Genomic DNA, 14,516 nt, shown 5'->3' with positions numbered 1-14,516 from the left:
CTCCCTCTAGCTAGCTACAAAAGGATCTCACAAAACTGGGTGACTGGGCATTGCAGCGGAACCAGCACCAGGCAACAGATGCTGGGGTCAGGGAACCACAGGTCCGGTGCTCTGGGACAGTCCCTGGGGGGCCCTACAGCTGGCCAGCCCCCCCCCCCCCTTAGGGTCTCGCTCTGTCACCAGGAGAAGCCACTTGGCTTCACCGCCTCCTGGGACCCAACTTCAGCGCCTCCAGCCCCCTCCCTCCAGCGACTCTGCCTAAGACAGACACCTGAGGGAGATGTGTACCCCCGAAGGGGGCACTGCCCCCCCCCCCCCAGCATCTGCGGGGCTCCCAGCCGGTGGGGGAAGGGCAGGCGGGTTTGTTAGATGGCTGCACCCAGCATGGCCAGTCCTCGGTCAGCCCAGAGAGCCGGAAGCTACAGCCTGGGCCATGGGCAGCTCCGAGTCCCAGCCAAGCGCGTCTGCCCTTGGCTCCCGCTCTTCCAGCTGGCTTCCTGCAAGCGGGGGGGAATCACCGTGAGCGTTTGTTGCTAGGTCAGCAATGTCCCAGGAGGGTGGCTTTGCCATTGTCTTCATGGACTCGCCAGCAACACGGGCCCCAAATTGAGACAGCCAGGATCAGCCGCCCCTGGGTGGTAGCTTGCCTGAGAGAAAACAGCCCTTTTCCAGCCCCTAGGGGCCAGCGTGGCACATAGGGGAAACTGAGGCACAGACGGTCTTCATACAAAATAGTGCAGACACTTCCCACTGCACTACTCCATGCAGGTGCAACCTGAGACTCACAGGAAACGCATGTGAGCAGAGCTCCCACGACTGCCAGCTGGCATGGACACAGCCATGGGACTGAGTAACTCCCCCGCCCCCATGTATCTTGGGTGTGAGGGAACACACACACACACACACACAGCACCTCTCTGTCCAAGGGTTTCCTATGTGCATCAGATAAGCCGCCAACCCCCCAAGAGATTCCCCTCATGTGACTGGGGTATGTGCCCCAGCTTGCTGGGTGAAGTGGTGTCTAATGGTTAGAGCAGGGGGTCTGGGAGCCAGGACACCTGGGTTCTCTCCTGGCTCTGGGAGGGGAGGGGAGTGGGGTCTAGTGGTTAGAGTAGGGGACTGTGTTCCAGGACTCACTGCAGCCGGAGGGTTTTGGGCAGTTCTGCCAGGGTCATTACTTGTTTGCGGGCCCATCTTCCAGTCCCTGCCCGATCCACTCGCCCTATTGGGTGGCAATGTGGAGGTACCGGGCACCTGATGGTTGGGGGGAGGAGAGGGGAGGAGATCTGAGGCCCAGGATCAGGACCCAAGCCCATGTGTCCACCTCTGGCTTGTTGGCTCTGGGCCATGGCCCAGCCCCTCACCCATGTTCCCTGCCATTCCCCTGCGCTAGACCCACAGCTTGAAGTCTTGGGATTCCCCAGCCTGTCCCCAGGTGCTCCGTACGCTGGCTGAAGTCACCTAGGGTAAATAGTATCAGGGGGTAGCCGTGTTAGTCTGTATCTACAAAAACAACAAGGAGTCTGGTGGCACCTTAAAGACTAACAGATTTATTTGGGCATAAGCTTTCGTGGGTAAAAACCTCACTTCTTCGGGTGCATAGAGTGAAAGTTCCAGATGCAGGCATTATATACTGGCACATGGAGAGCAGGGAGTTACTTCACAAGTGGAGAACCAGTGTTGACAGGACCAGTTTAATCAGGGTGGATGTAGTCCACTCCCAATAATAGATGAGGAGGTGTCAATTCCAGGAGAGGAAAAGCCGCTTCTGTAATAAGCCAGCCACTCCCAGTCCCTATGCCACGGGGGCCGATTCCCCTCTCCCTCACCTGGGGGTAAATCATTTCTGTAGCTCTTCTCAGAACCCTCCCCAATTGTCCACTGTCCTGTTTGATGTGTGGGTCCCGCCCAGAGCTGGGCGCAGTCTCCAGTCACGGTCCCCCACATGCTGTATCCAGAGGGGACCCTACCTCCCAGCTCCTACTCTCTAATCTCCTGCTTCTCCCTCCCAGGGCCGTACTCGCCCTCTCACCCTGGGAGCTCCAACGCAGTGGGTTCCACCAGGATCTCTGGGTCCTTCGCAAATTGCTGCTTTCCAGGGTACAGCCCCCCACAATGTAACTCCTACCCACATGAATTGTGTACCCCTCTTAGCCAGTGCGCTGGGCGCTCATGGTGGGTTGATTCTCCTTGAAAATCTAATGATTTGTCCCAGGTCACAAGAGGAGTCCTGGTGGATTCAAACCCAGATCTCCTGGATCTCTAAACATGAGGCTGGCCATTATCAAAGAGTCTGTAGCACAAGTAGGGATGTTATCGACTTATGTTCATGGGCAGTGCCAGGGCCATCCTTAGGATTTCTGGGGCCCTACACAGTATTATTAAACTGGTGCCCCTATGCCCGACCACAGCCCGGGCTCGCAGCCTGGTGGGGAGGGATGAGGCAGCAAAGGATACCCAGACTCCCAGCCTGCCTCACGGTGGTGGAGAGTCACAGTTCCCCGCAGAGACCCCCGTACTCTCTCCCTCATGCAGAATGCGCCGCGACGGCACATTTGGCTCTGTGAATGCGGTACCTGCCTGGCCACCATGGATGTAGAAGCACTTTACACCAATATTCCACATGAGGATGGACTACAAGCTGTCAGGAACAGTATCCCTGATGAGGCCACAGCAAGCCTGGTGGCTGAGCTTTGTGACTTTGTCCTCACCCACAACCACTTCAGATTTGGGGACAACTTATACCTTCAAGTCAGTGGCACTGCTATGGGTACCCGCATGGCCCCACAATATGCCAACATTTTTATGGCTGACTTAGAACAACGCTTCCTCAGCTCTCGTCCCCTAGTGCCCCTCCTCTACTTGCGCTACATTGATGACATCTTCATCATATGGACCCACGGAAAGGAGGCCCTTGAAGAATTCCTCCTGGACTTCAACAATTTCCACCCCACCATCAACCTCAGCCTGGACCAGTCCACACAAGAGATCCACTTCCTGGACACTACAGTGCAAATAAGTGATGGTCACATAAACACCACCCTATACCGGAAACCTACTGACCGCTATACGTACCTACATGCTTCCAGCTTCCATCCAAGACACATCATACGATCCATTGTCTACAGCCAAGCCCTAAGATACAACCGAATTTGCTCCTACCCCTCAGACAGAGACAAACACCTACAAGATCTTTATCAAGCATTCGTAAAACTACAATACCCACCTGGGGAAGTGAGGAAACAGATTGACAGAGCAAGATGGGTACCCATGGCCACATGCTCCCCCCGATCCTCCCCGTTGTTGCCTGATGTTTAGATGATGTATTAATTACATTGATCACTTAAGAATCTCCAGTTAATACTTTGAGGGTTGACAGGTTCTGGGCCCAAGATCAGGCCCAATTTTATTTAATTTATTAGGTAGTTGAGAACCCCGATGTGCACAGGTGCTACACTCCCACTAGCGGAACTCTTTTATATTTACAGCTCTAGTTTATTCATACATTTAGCACAGTCACAAACACCCCAACTCAGCAAGGTAGATACAGATAGTACAGAATGTCCATATGCACATCCATCTGCTCACCCCATCTCCTGCAGAACAACCTGAAGTGTTAGCCATCATCTTCCTCATCACCAGCACCTTCCCCATCATCTTCCTCATCACCAACACCTTCCCCATCATCATCCTCATCACCAACACCTTCCCCATCATCCCCAGTGGCCGTCCTTCTGGCACCTCCCAAGGACGACATCTCCTCCTTCTCCCGTCCCTAGGCTGGAATGCCACTATTACAATACCTTATGCTGAGGTTACCATGTCTAATGCATATTCAGTAGGGGTTTCTTCCCTCTCCCTTCTTTGTATTTCCTCCCCTTACCAGTGTTGGAGTGTCTTTTTCCATAGATTAGTGTATCAATGATCTTAACTTATTATCACATAGGTCAGTTTGTTACCATGGCCCTTTAGTGGCTGTAGCTCATGTACCCGTTATGTATGTCAGTTCATTGCCATGACACTTCTGCAGTTGGATTATGAAACTGTGGTCAGAACTTCCCCGTAAACACTCTATTTTCAGCTCCCCAATACTTGTTGTTTTCCGTTGGGCTGTTTATCTGTGCGAAGTTCATAGGCCTCAAGGCTTATGCTAACTTGCTGAAGCGAATGTTTTACAGGATACAGGCCTGTAGGTTCCTTGCATTACTGCTGAATATAATGCAATGCAGTGAATATAATAAAGACAAGCTAGCACATTGGGCTACACCATTGTGACGGGTTCCCCTCCACCCGGGGTGCAACTTGGAACTGGGGTACCACAGAGCCCTGTGACTAACCAGCCTGGGCCCCCTCTCACACTGTGCTGCTGTGACAAGATGCAGACTGTTCCTGTACACAGGCAGGGACACACCCAGCTGCAGTTCTGTGAATGCTTCTCCTCAGCCACTCAGGAACTAACAATAGAGAGACTCCACTTAGCTCCTCCCCCGCTCCCCAGCATAGGACCCCAAAGCTCTACCATCCTGCCCTGGTCAAAGCCTGACCCGTATATGTGTATTTCCCAGCCCACCCATCGCTCGATGTGGAGAGGACAATGTCCCCGCCCCTGTTCCTGAACAGATTTCCCTTTGCACCTAAAGCAAACCGAGGGGCGGCTCCAGGCACCAGCGCACCAAGCGCATGCCTGGGGCAGCAAGCTGCGGGGGGACGGCCTGCCGGTCATCGTGAGGGCGGGAGTCAGGCAGCCTTCGGCGGCACGCCTGCGGGAGGTGTTGTACTTAAAGTACTGCACAGGATCTTTTCAGGGGGAATAAGGCAGAACGCCACATTTATTAGTAATACATGTATTCATTAACACTGTATTATATGCATATAATATATTACACTTACACTCACACACACACACAAACACACTCCGTCTTGTTGTTACCAATTAGTTGCTCCCCTTAACTTCACTGGCCAGGTGAGTTAGATGGGGGAGGGGGTGGAGCCGGGCTTCTGCCGATCCGGATCGATGCTCCCATGTTGACAAGACGAGACCCGGGGTTCTCTGCAAGACACCTCACTTTTATAGCAGCTTTCCTCTTATGCAAATCTATACCAAATTTAAACTCTGTGTCTGTGTCCATTGGTCCTTTGTGCTGCTTTCTTTTGAGTGTTGTCCCAATGCTGCAAAGAGGGTGTTTCCAAAAGAAGGTGCTTGCTTCTAACCCCCGAGGCCGTCAGTATGTCTGCTTGTCTTTAATGAGCCCACTTGACACGTTTTATTGTCCTTGGGTCTGGCTCCCAGCCCCTCTCCAACAGTTGAGGCTGTCTGGAGGTGTTGCCTTCCATGCCTGGCTCATTCACACCTCATTCATTCAACAGGGCAATTGATTAAGAGTGGGCGGGGGGAGAGCTCTTGTTCTACTGCTAGCAAAAAGAAATTTTTCTTCTATCTTATTCTATCCTTAGGGGCTATAATATTATACCAAGGGCAATGCAAAGTTTCTAAATGAGGCTTTGATACAAAGTTCCATGAAAACAGAGGTCACACGTAGGTAGACCCACCATAAGGTTATATGAAGAGGCACAATGTAAAGACATATGAAAATTATCAGAGATTGATCTACATTGTCCCCCTTTTGACCTCTCAAGAACAATTCTTGAGTGGTCACCATATAAATCTTTTGTATTTGTTGCAAACAAACCAAACAATTATAACCAGGTGAATATAACTAAAACCATTACAATTGACTAAACACCAGATATAACATAAACACAAATGCAAACAATTATAATTATAATAATTGGAAATACAACAAAACCATTATTATTACAATAATTGGGTACATTGACAAACAAAATGAGGCCCAAAGTCACTGAGGTCAGGACCTTTTTAAGCACACACAACAAATAAGATTTTGTAGGAGTACCACAGTTGTTATGCAAGGTTAAGCTGATTTGGACTTTAACTAACATTCAGTTGCTAAAATGTTGTAGAATTTCCTATTTTTAACAGTTGTTCTCAGAGGTTTCTGGGGACCTGAAAGATGGGGCCATACAATTATGGGCCAAGGTCTTACAGGTTACGGGGGCCCAAGAACTACCCTTCAGGGCTTGGGGAAATAGAATCAGAGTGCATAGAGGAAAGTGTGGAATTAATAATAATACAAGCAAATGTAACTAACAATACAAATGTATTAATAACAAAAATCAACAACAAAATGATTATTAGAGAACCTAACAACAAATAAACCTGATGCACTGGGGACCAAAGTGTTTTAGACACAAGGGGTGATTGATAAGTTGGATGGAGATGGGGGAAGTAGAGAGAGGAAAAGACATTTGCCCTGTCTAGTGTAGTATTTCCTCTTTTTTCTGGACCCAATGCTAGCACAGGACACCACTAGAGACAGACACAGAACATGCAACACAGAACACTGAACACAGACTTTGTCATGACACTATAACCATGGTATTTTATAACTCTTCAGCTGGTACCAGCTCTCCTGATGTTCTGGTTCAGAGCCTGAAAGATAGAAGCTTGGAAACAAATTAGCACAGTGCTTTCACCCTGGCAGAACCTGCTTGGTCTCTGCCACAGTGTGTTTGGTACTTGGGGCTGCACAAATGCTAATTAAGTGGTGCATTTTTTTGTGGGTGTAAATCCTCCCTTTCTTTCAGTAAAAGGGCGTTAACACTCCATCTAGAAAAAAAAATTCTGTTTTAAAATCTTCAGCCATTTTGCCATGGCCTGGAGATCTGAGGCAGAAGCAGGCACTGTTGTTAACTGTTTCAATGGCATTTTGGCCCTGGGAGGAGGAATTTACCCAAATATCCCAAATATCCCCCTTCCCAATCTCCAGAGGGGTCCCAAAGGTCTGCCCCCTTCTGGGGTCTTAAATGTTTCTTCTCCTGATGTTACTGCTGCTGTAAGATTTGAGAGTGCTGTTTTAACTCTTTGTACCCAACTTGTTTTTCAGTTTCTTTATCTATTGCTTGCCTGAGCCCAATCCTGCTTTTTCCAATAAACAGTTCCTTTCCATGGGCACAAGCCTTGTTCCACTACCAATTTAGCAAGGAGGGTGGGCTTTCCAACTAGCCCCCACCCTTCCTGGTTCTGTTTCTTAAATATTTTCTTCAAAATTGTGAAATTACCACAATATTACTTACAAAAAACAAAACAAACATAAACCACACTACACTGCCCAAACTCCTATATCCTTCAGAGTTTGGTTTAACAGAGCAAGATTTGTATCTTATGTTTTTAACCCACTCTGGGCCAGAGGGAGAGACGCTAAGCTTCCCTCTGTATTACTCGGTCTGCTACCACCGAGGGTTCATACACCAATTATACAAATCCTTCCCCGGATTAGATCCTTCCCCAGATCAGAGTGAGAAACACTAAGTTCTCCTCTTTAGCTCAGTCTTGCTACGGCTGAGGGTGTATGTACCTCTATAACACAATTTAAACCTAAACTCCTATATCCTTCAGAGTTTGGTTAGATCCTTCCCCGGATCAGAGTGAGAAACACTAAATTCTCCTCTTTAGCTCAGTCATGAACACAATTTAAACCTAAACTCCTATATCCTTCAGAGTTTGGTTAATTAACTGAAAGTTTACGCTCTTTTTCCTCTAGTGCCAGGCTTGCTAAAGCTGGCGGTGTGCACACCAGTTTGATAATAACTGTGGGTTCTATGCTTGCTCCCCCTTTCGCATTCTCCACCAAAATGTTGTACTTAAAGTACTGCACAGGATCTTTTCAGGGGGAATAAGGCAGAACGCCACATTTATTAGTAATACATGTATTCATTAACACTGTATTATATGCATATAATATATTACACTTACACTCACACACACACACAAACCCATTCCGTCTTGTTGTTACCAATTAGTTGCTCCCCTTAACTTCACTGGGCAGGTGAGTTAGATGGGGGAGGGGGTGGAGCCGGGCTTCTGCCGATCCGGATCGATGCTCCCATGTTGACAAGACGAGACCCGGGGTTCTCTGCAAGACACCTCACTTTTATAGCAGCTTTCGTCTTATGCAAATCTATACCAGATTTAAACTCTGTGTCTGTGTCCATTGGTCCTTTGTGCTGCTTTCTTTTGAGTGTTGTCCCAATGCTGCAAAGAGGGTGTTTCCAAAAGAAGGTGCTTGCTTCTAACCCCCGAGGCCGTCAGTATGTCTGCTTGTCTTTAATGAGCCCACTTGACACGTTTTATTGTCCTTGGGTCTGGCTCCCAGCCCCTCTCCAACAGTTGAGGCTGTCTGGAGGTGTTGCCTTCCATGCCTTGCTCATTCACACCTCATTCATTCAACAGGGCAATTGATTAAGAGTGGGGGGGGGGGGGGAGAGCTCTTGTTCTACTGCTAGCAAAAAGAAATTTTTCTTCTATCTTATTCTATCCTTAGGGGCTATAATATTATACCAAGGGCAATGCAAAGTTTCTAAATGAGGCTTTGATACAAAGTTCCATGAAAACAGAGGTCACACGTAGGTAGACCCACCATAAGGTTATATGAAGAGGCACAATGTAAAGACATATGAAAATTATCAGAGATTGATCTACAGAGGTCCGCTGGTCCCGCGGCTTCGGCAGCAATTCGGCGGTGGGTAGGCCGAAGGCGGGGGACCGGCAGATCAACCGCAGAAATGCCGCCGAATCCGCGTGACCAGTGGACTTCCAGCAGGCATGCCGCTGAACGCCGCCTGACTGCCGTGCTCGGGGCAGCAAAAACCAAAGAGCCGCCCCTGAGCAAACCACAGTGTTTTTGGTAAAAAAATATGAAACAGACGTATTCACTACAGAAAGGTAGATTTTAAGCGATTATAAATAATAGCATAGAGATCAAAGTAGATCACCATAAGAACTAAAACAAAACCCCAATCTAAGTTCTCTAAACTTAATAGGATTTGAATCAAGCCATTTCTCATCCTGTTAGATAGTACAACAAACAGTCCACCAAGCTTCCCTACACAGGCAGGCTTCCTCCTTTCCTGCCTGGGCTTCGGGCTAGTTCTCGGCTGCTTTGCTACATGAGAGCCAGTTCGTTGTAGGGCCTCTTGTCTGGAGCTACAGAGACCCACACGCCCCTGTCCCTCGGCCTCTCCACCCCTCCCCCTGGAACACCAGCACTTCCTCTGCCTCAGGACGAGGTTTTAAAGGGGCCGTGCTCTCTAAAGCCCAAGGGGTTGCACCCTTCTGGCTCTTGTGTTCAGTTGACACTCTCTACTGTAGGGGTTAAAATAAGCAGTTTTTGAGACCTGCAAAGTCTGATATTGAGAATCCCACTGACCCCATTCCACGCAGGTTGTTCCTTAGAGAGATGCAGGATAAGGCTGCGGGTGAAATGTTGTGACTGGAACTCAGGTGTCCCGTGTATTGTTACGGGGGAAGTGGCAGGACAGTTATCGGTGAGGCTCTGCCACAGCTGGGACCTTGCAAACATGGGACATTTCATACCTAATGTTCTGAAATATTGAGCAGGCAAAGCCCCGCCCGAAGGAACAGAGCCTGCAGGTGCTCAGCGCGCCTGGGAAGAAATCAGAACCCAAGGTGGAGCATCGTGGGCACCCAAAGCTGGAGACACCCAGAATTAGAGGCTACTTTGTCTTACTGTGGAGAAGGCCTTGGCGATATCGGTGTGTAAAGAACGGGATCAAACAGAAAACCACAAGCTCAGACTTAGGGCTTGTCAACACTGGCGCTTTGCAGCGCTGCAAGTTTCTCACTCAGGGGTGTGAAAAACACCCCCCTGAGCGCAGCAAGTCTCAGCGCTGTAAAGCACCAGTGTAGACAGTGCACCAGTGCTGGGAGCTACGCCCCTCGTGGAGGTGATTTTTTTAGAGCCCTGGGAGAGAGTTGCCATGACTACACAAACCACGGCAGCGCTTTAACGTTGCCAATGTAGACGAGCGCTATGATGCGACCTAATTGTTAATGTGCACCAGAAAAGCTGTGTGGAGCTAGAGAGAGAACCGTTGCAGAGTGGAGAGAATATCTACCCAGCTCTGTGCGAGGGCAGCAAACCTCACCCTCTCCAAGGTGCCGCATTTCACACAGGATGTTTGTTTCTTTCTTTCTTTCTGCTGAGAATTTTCACAATCAAGACCTGTCTGCAACCACTTTGAGACACTTATTTCTCCCCGGTCAGTGTCAAATACCACAAATGAAAATATAGGCCGAGGAGCGAGCAGCTTTGCCATTATACATCCACTGTGAGAAAGTTCAAAGCCAGAAACACCCGGTAAATAGCCGTGGAAAGGCCACAACTCACACGGCTGGATTCTCATTGACACTAAAGCCCCTTGACCCCACTGGAGCAGTGGGAGGGGCCTTACAGTGAGTGCAAATGTCATTTAGGGGCAGCTCACAGTAATTGGCCGTGTGGGGTAACGGAGCCTGGCTTGACATGAGACTCAGCCTAACTCGTTAACACTAGAAGAAGCCCCTGGCTGGGAAGCCATTAGAGGAAAGACTCATAAATGTGAGGGAAAGTGTAACATGGGAAAGACACGTAGGGGGCAGAGTTAAAGACGTGTGTGGGGCAGAGCTACAGAGGGGCTGAGCACTCACAGTACCCATTGAGTTCAATTGGAGTTGTGGGTGCTCTGCACTTCTGAAAGCCACGCCCCTAAGCGGATCCCGTTATTCATTGCCTGGTTATTCCTTGTCCTGGGGATGGTCTTGCTGGGTTTCACATGGAGGTGAGAGTTGCTCCCCCGAAGGTCACAATGGCAGGAGCAGGGTAGCTCACCGCTCTGGGGCTGCCACACCCTGTAGAACAGGTGTTGATGGAGCTGTTAACACACGGCTGTGGGTACCCCCCCCCCCCCCGGGTGAGCAGTAGGACATCTCTCTGCGATGGAGGTACACCTGAAACACACAGCAGGGAGCCCTCCTGGGGTTGAAGGTTCCAGTGTGCGGTGGTAGGTGACCACTAGGGGTTTGGGTGACCTGTTCCATGACCCGCTGACATATCTCTATCCCCATCATCTTTCCCCCAGCTCATCCCTCAACCTGTCTGCATTGCATTTCATCTCCATTCATCTCGGCTTGTTCAATAACTAGTCAGAAGACATATTCACCTCTCCCATAATGACAATCATGGTTAGCAGATACACCTCTACCCCGATATAACACGACCCAATATAACACGAATTCGGATATAACGCAATAAAGCAGCGCTCCGGGGGGGCGGGGCTGCGCGCTCTGGCGGATGAAAGCAAGTTCGCTATAACGCGGTTTCACCTATAACGTGGTAAGATTTTTTGGCTCCTGAGGACAGCGTTATATGGGGGTAGAGGTGTATGTAGCACTTTTATCTTCAAAGCAGATCATTAACATTAGCTATTTGAGTCTTGCAGCCTTCTGGGACGTAGGCATTTATTATTGACCCCATGTTCACAGATGAGGAAAGTGAGGCAGAAGAATTAATGCCCAGTGTGGAGCTGCCCAAAGCCACAGACAGAGCATCAGAGGCAGCCTCCAACCCCAGGAGGAGGGCCTAAAACCTTGCTCCAATGCAAACCCCTCTCATGAGTTTTCCATTGTCACAGATGCACAAGTGGAACATTTCTTACAGGGGCCTCTTATAGCAAAGTGTTTCACACACAGAAATCAATTTAGCCTCACAGTGCCCATGTCAATCTGGTCTGTATTATCACCAATTTACAGATGGTAAAATTGTCAAATACTGGCCATGATCCTGCACCCATGGAACCAAATGGCCCAGCCAGTGGTCTGTGGGAAGCTTACATCTGATTTTGAACTTGGAGAGGCTGGGGGGTTGTTTGAAGGCTGGAAGTGGGGGGTTGGGAAAGATGTCTTTCAGGATGGGGTCCTCATGTAGTGTGGGTTGTAGTGGTTTGATGATACCACATATGGGTTCCAGTGCAAGGTGGTAGGTGACAATTAGGGGTGTTTTATTTCTGTTCTCTTGGGGTATTTGGGTGGCCTGTTCTGTGACCTGCTGACATATCTCCATCATCTTTCCCCTAGCTCCTCCATCGACCTGTCTGCAAGGAACTTCGTTTTTACCTGTGTATCCTGAAAATCATCACATCATCAGGTCCTCCGGTGCCCAGTCCATACGTGGGGATATCTTATTGCCAGCATTACACAGGCACATACGTTCCTGTATTGTTTTCTCTTCCCTTGTTGTGTTACTTTCTGCCCCCTGTTTCTTTTCTCCCATGCTATCTCACTCTCTTGCCTTTTGATTGAATTCTGAAGTTATCGATGCTGTATTCATCCAAGCCGGCCTTGTCCAAGGAGAAAGGATCCAATCAGATGACAATCCTGACCAGACTGTGAACCAGAATAAAAGTCACAGGTGTCATGGTTGACTTGCCAGCCAAAGCATCCACTCATAATTGGCCAGCTGCCAAAAGTTCCAAAAAACATCAATTAAAGCCATATTAGACCTGTCTTTTCTATCCCACCTCACCTCCCTCTTGTGTCTGTCTGTTTGTTGACAACAGGATAAGTAAATGTCCTCTACACACCAAGATCGAGTGTAAAATTAATGCTTTCCTTTTCATCAAAAATGTGGTTTTGAAAATAAATAATAATATATGGAGATATACCATATCTCTTAGAGCTGGAAGGGACCTTGAAAGGTCATTGAGTCCAGTCTCCTGCCTTCACAGCAGGACTAAGTACTGTCCCTGACAGATTTTTGCCCCAGATCCCTAAATGGCCCCCTCAAGGATTGAACTCATAACCCTGGGTTTAAGCAGGCCAATGCGCAAACCACTGAGCTATCCCTCCCCCCGAATAAAGGAAAAATAAATAAATAAAAGACTGATAATTTGCCTCCAAAAGGGGAAAGATTTTAATTAAGTTTGTTTTGTTGTTATCACTCAATCACAGGTTCAGTATAAATACCTGATATGTGTGAGATCCTGCTGCGTCTTCCCCTGCCTTTGGTGTTCCTTTCCACCCTCCACTATCTCCCGCCTCTCATCTCTCACTCTCTCTTTTGGCTTTTCACCTGATCCTGAAACCAACTGCACTGCACAGAACCAGCACAGCGAGATGAGACGGCCCATCCAGCTCGGCCTGGCCTGAGAAGAACCAGTGAAGGAGAGGGACAGGACCAAACAAACCAGATGATGACCCTGTTCAAGGAGGTGAGCCAGGGACCAAAGCAACCGCTGTCATGGCTGACCTGCCAGCCCAAAGTGGCCAGCCCAAAGCGTCCACCCAGGACTGATGAGCCGCCCTGTGTCCTGAGAACCCCAACAAAAGCCGCATTTCCCCTTCTTCACTACCCCATCTCTTCTCCCCCTTCTGAGTCTGACTGTCCTTCCCAACTCAGAATGGAACAACAGAACTAACCCTTTCTTCCCACCAAGACAGACTGTTTGAAAGAATAAGAGACTTTCACCAGTATTCACCCCGTTCTAAATGAGACTCCTGTAGGTTTTGATTGGTTTTTTTTTAGACAATCGCTCAATTCCAGTTTCAACATTTTTGCTTTGTTTTCTTTTGCTTTCCTGTGTTTCAGTTAATAAATTTCTCACCTTTGGCATGACTTTGACACAGTGTTTGCCATGGCACTAAGCGGGCTGAGGTCTCTGGACACCAAACCCCGAACCTGGTATAACAATGTTTAATGTTGGACAGCGACAGGGTCAGGTAACACCTTTGACTCTTTGGGCCCATTTATTCAATCTAAAATAATACAATCCCTCCCCCTCCCACAGACAGCACTTGGGGTGGGGGCAGATATGAGCAATGGAGGGACTGGGTGGCCCGCAGAACAGGGGCTGGGTTTGAATTCTATACAGAAGTAGGGAGCAGGTCCCAATGCTTTTTTAGGGCTGGGCAGGGTGAGTTGAGCCTGGCTGGGGAGGAGATGCTGATCCCTGGCTCCATCGTCCTGCTTGGGAGAATCCCCCAGTTACTCCAAAGGCGGCACCGATCCAGACCCCCGAAGTGCTCACTCTGTGACGTCCCCCCCATGTGTCACTGGGGCAGGTAAGGGAGGGGCCAGCGCCGAGGGGCCCCACGGCGGAGCTTACTGGACGCAGCCCAGAGCTCCAGGAATCGTGTCATGGTGCCATTTATTGGTGAGTTTCCCAGTTTTTCCCTCCCGCCCCCAAACCCTCACAAACTAAATGCAGGAGCCGAGGTTGTGAGTTACAAGGGAGAAGCCAGGAAACACAGAGCTCAGTGCTGCGGGAGCGAGCTCATCACAGGGCTATGGGGCAGTGCAGACGGTGCTCCCCTTCCCCCTGTGATCTCCCCTGCCCGGCCTCCCCCTCCTGTGTCTGCAGCAGCATCCCAGGGCGAGGTGGCTGGCAGGATCCCAGGGCCTGGCTTCACTTTTGGATGCTGTGGTAGAAGCACCCAATGCCGGTCCCCTCTGCTCCATTGATACTTGCTCTGCTGTGTTAGGGCATGGGCACACTTGCAGATGTAGAGCGCTTTGAGTTAAACCAGCCTTCGTACAGCACAGTAGGGAAAGCGCTGCAGTCTGTCCACACTGACAGCTGACAGCGCACTGGCGTGGCCACAT

The 14,516-nt window shown here is 49.4% G+C and overlaps 1 long non-coding RNA gene across 1 annotated transcript; it reads right to left on the bottom strand.

Moving 5' to 3' along the window:
• Nucleotides 1–4,810: 4,810 nt before the first annotated feature.
• LOC135976716 (uncharacterized) lies at nucleotides 4,811–8,942 on the bottom strand. Its single transcript, XR_010594022.1, has 2 exons — nucleotides 7,559–8,942; nucleotides 4,811–7,456 (listed from the first exon to the last, which is right to left on the bottom strand). It is a non-coding gene; the product is annotated as an uncharacterized LOC135976716 (long non-coding RNA).
• Between the last annotated feature and the right edge of the window lie 5,574 nt (nucleotides 8,943–14,516).

Source organism: Chrysemys picta, chromosome 20 (assembly GCF_011386835.1).
Source record: "Chrysemys picta bellii isolate R12L10 chromosome 20, ASM1138683v2, whole genome shotgun sequence".
Classification (NCBI taxonomy): Eukaryota; Metazoa; Chordata; order Testudines; family Emydidae; genus Chrysemys; species Chrysemys picta.
The sequence above is the reverse complement of the archived record's forward strand: the minus strand, read 5'-3'. Positions and strand labels throughout refer to the sequence as shown.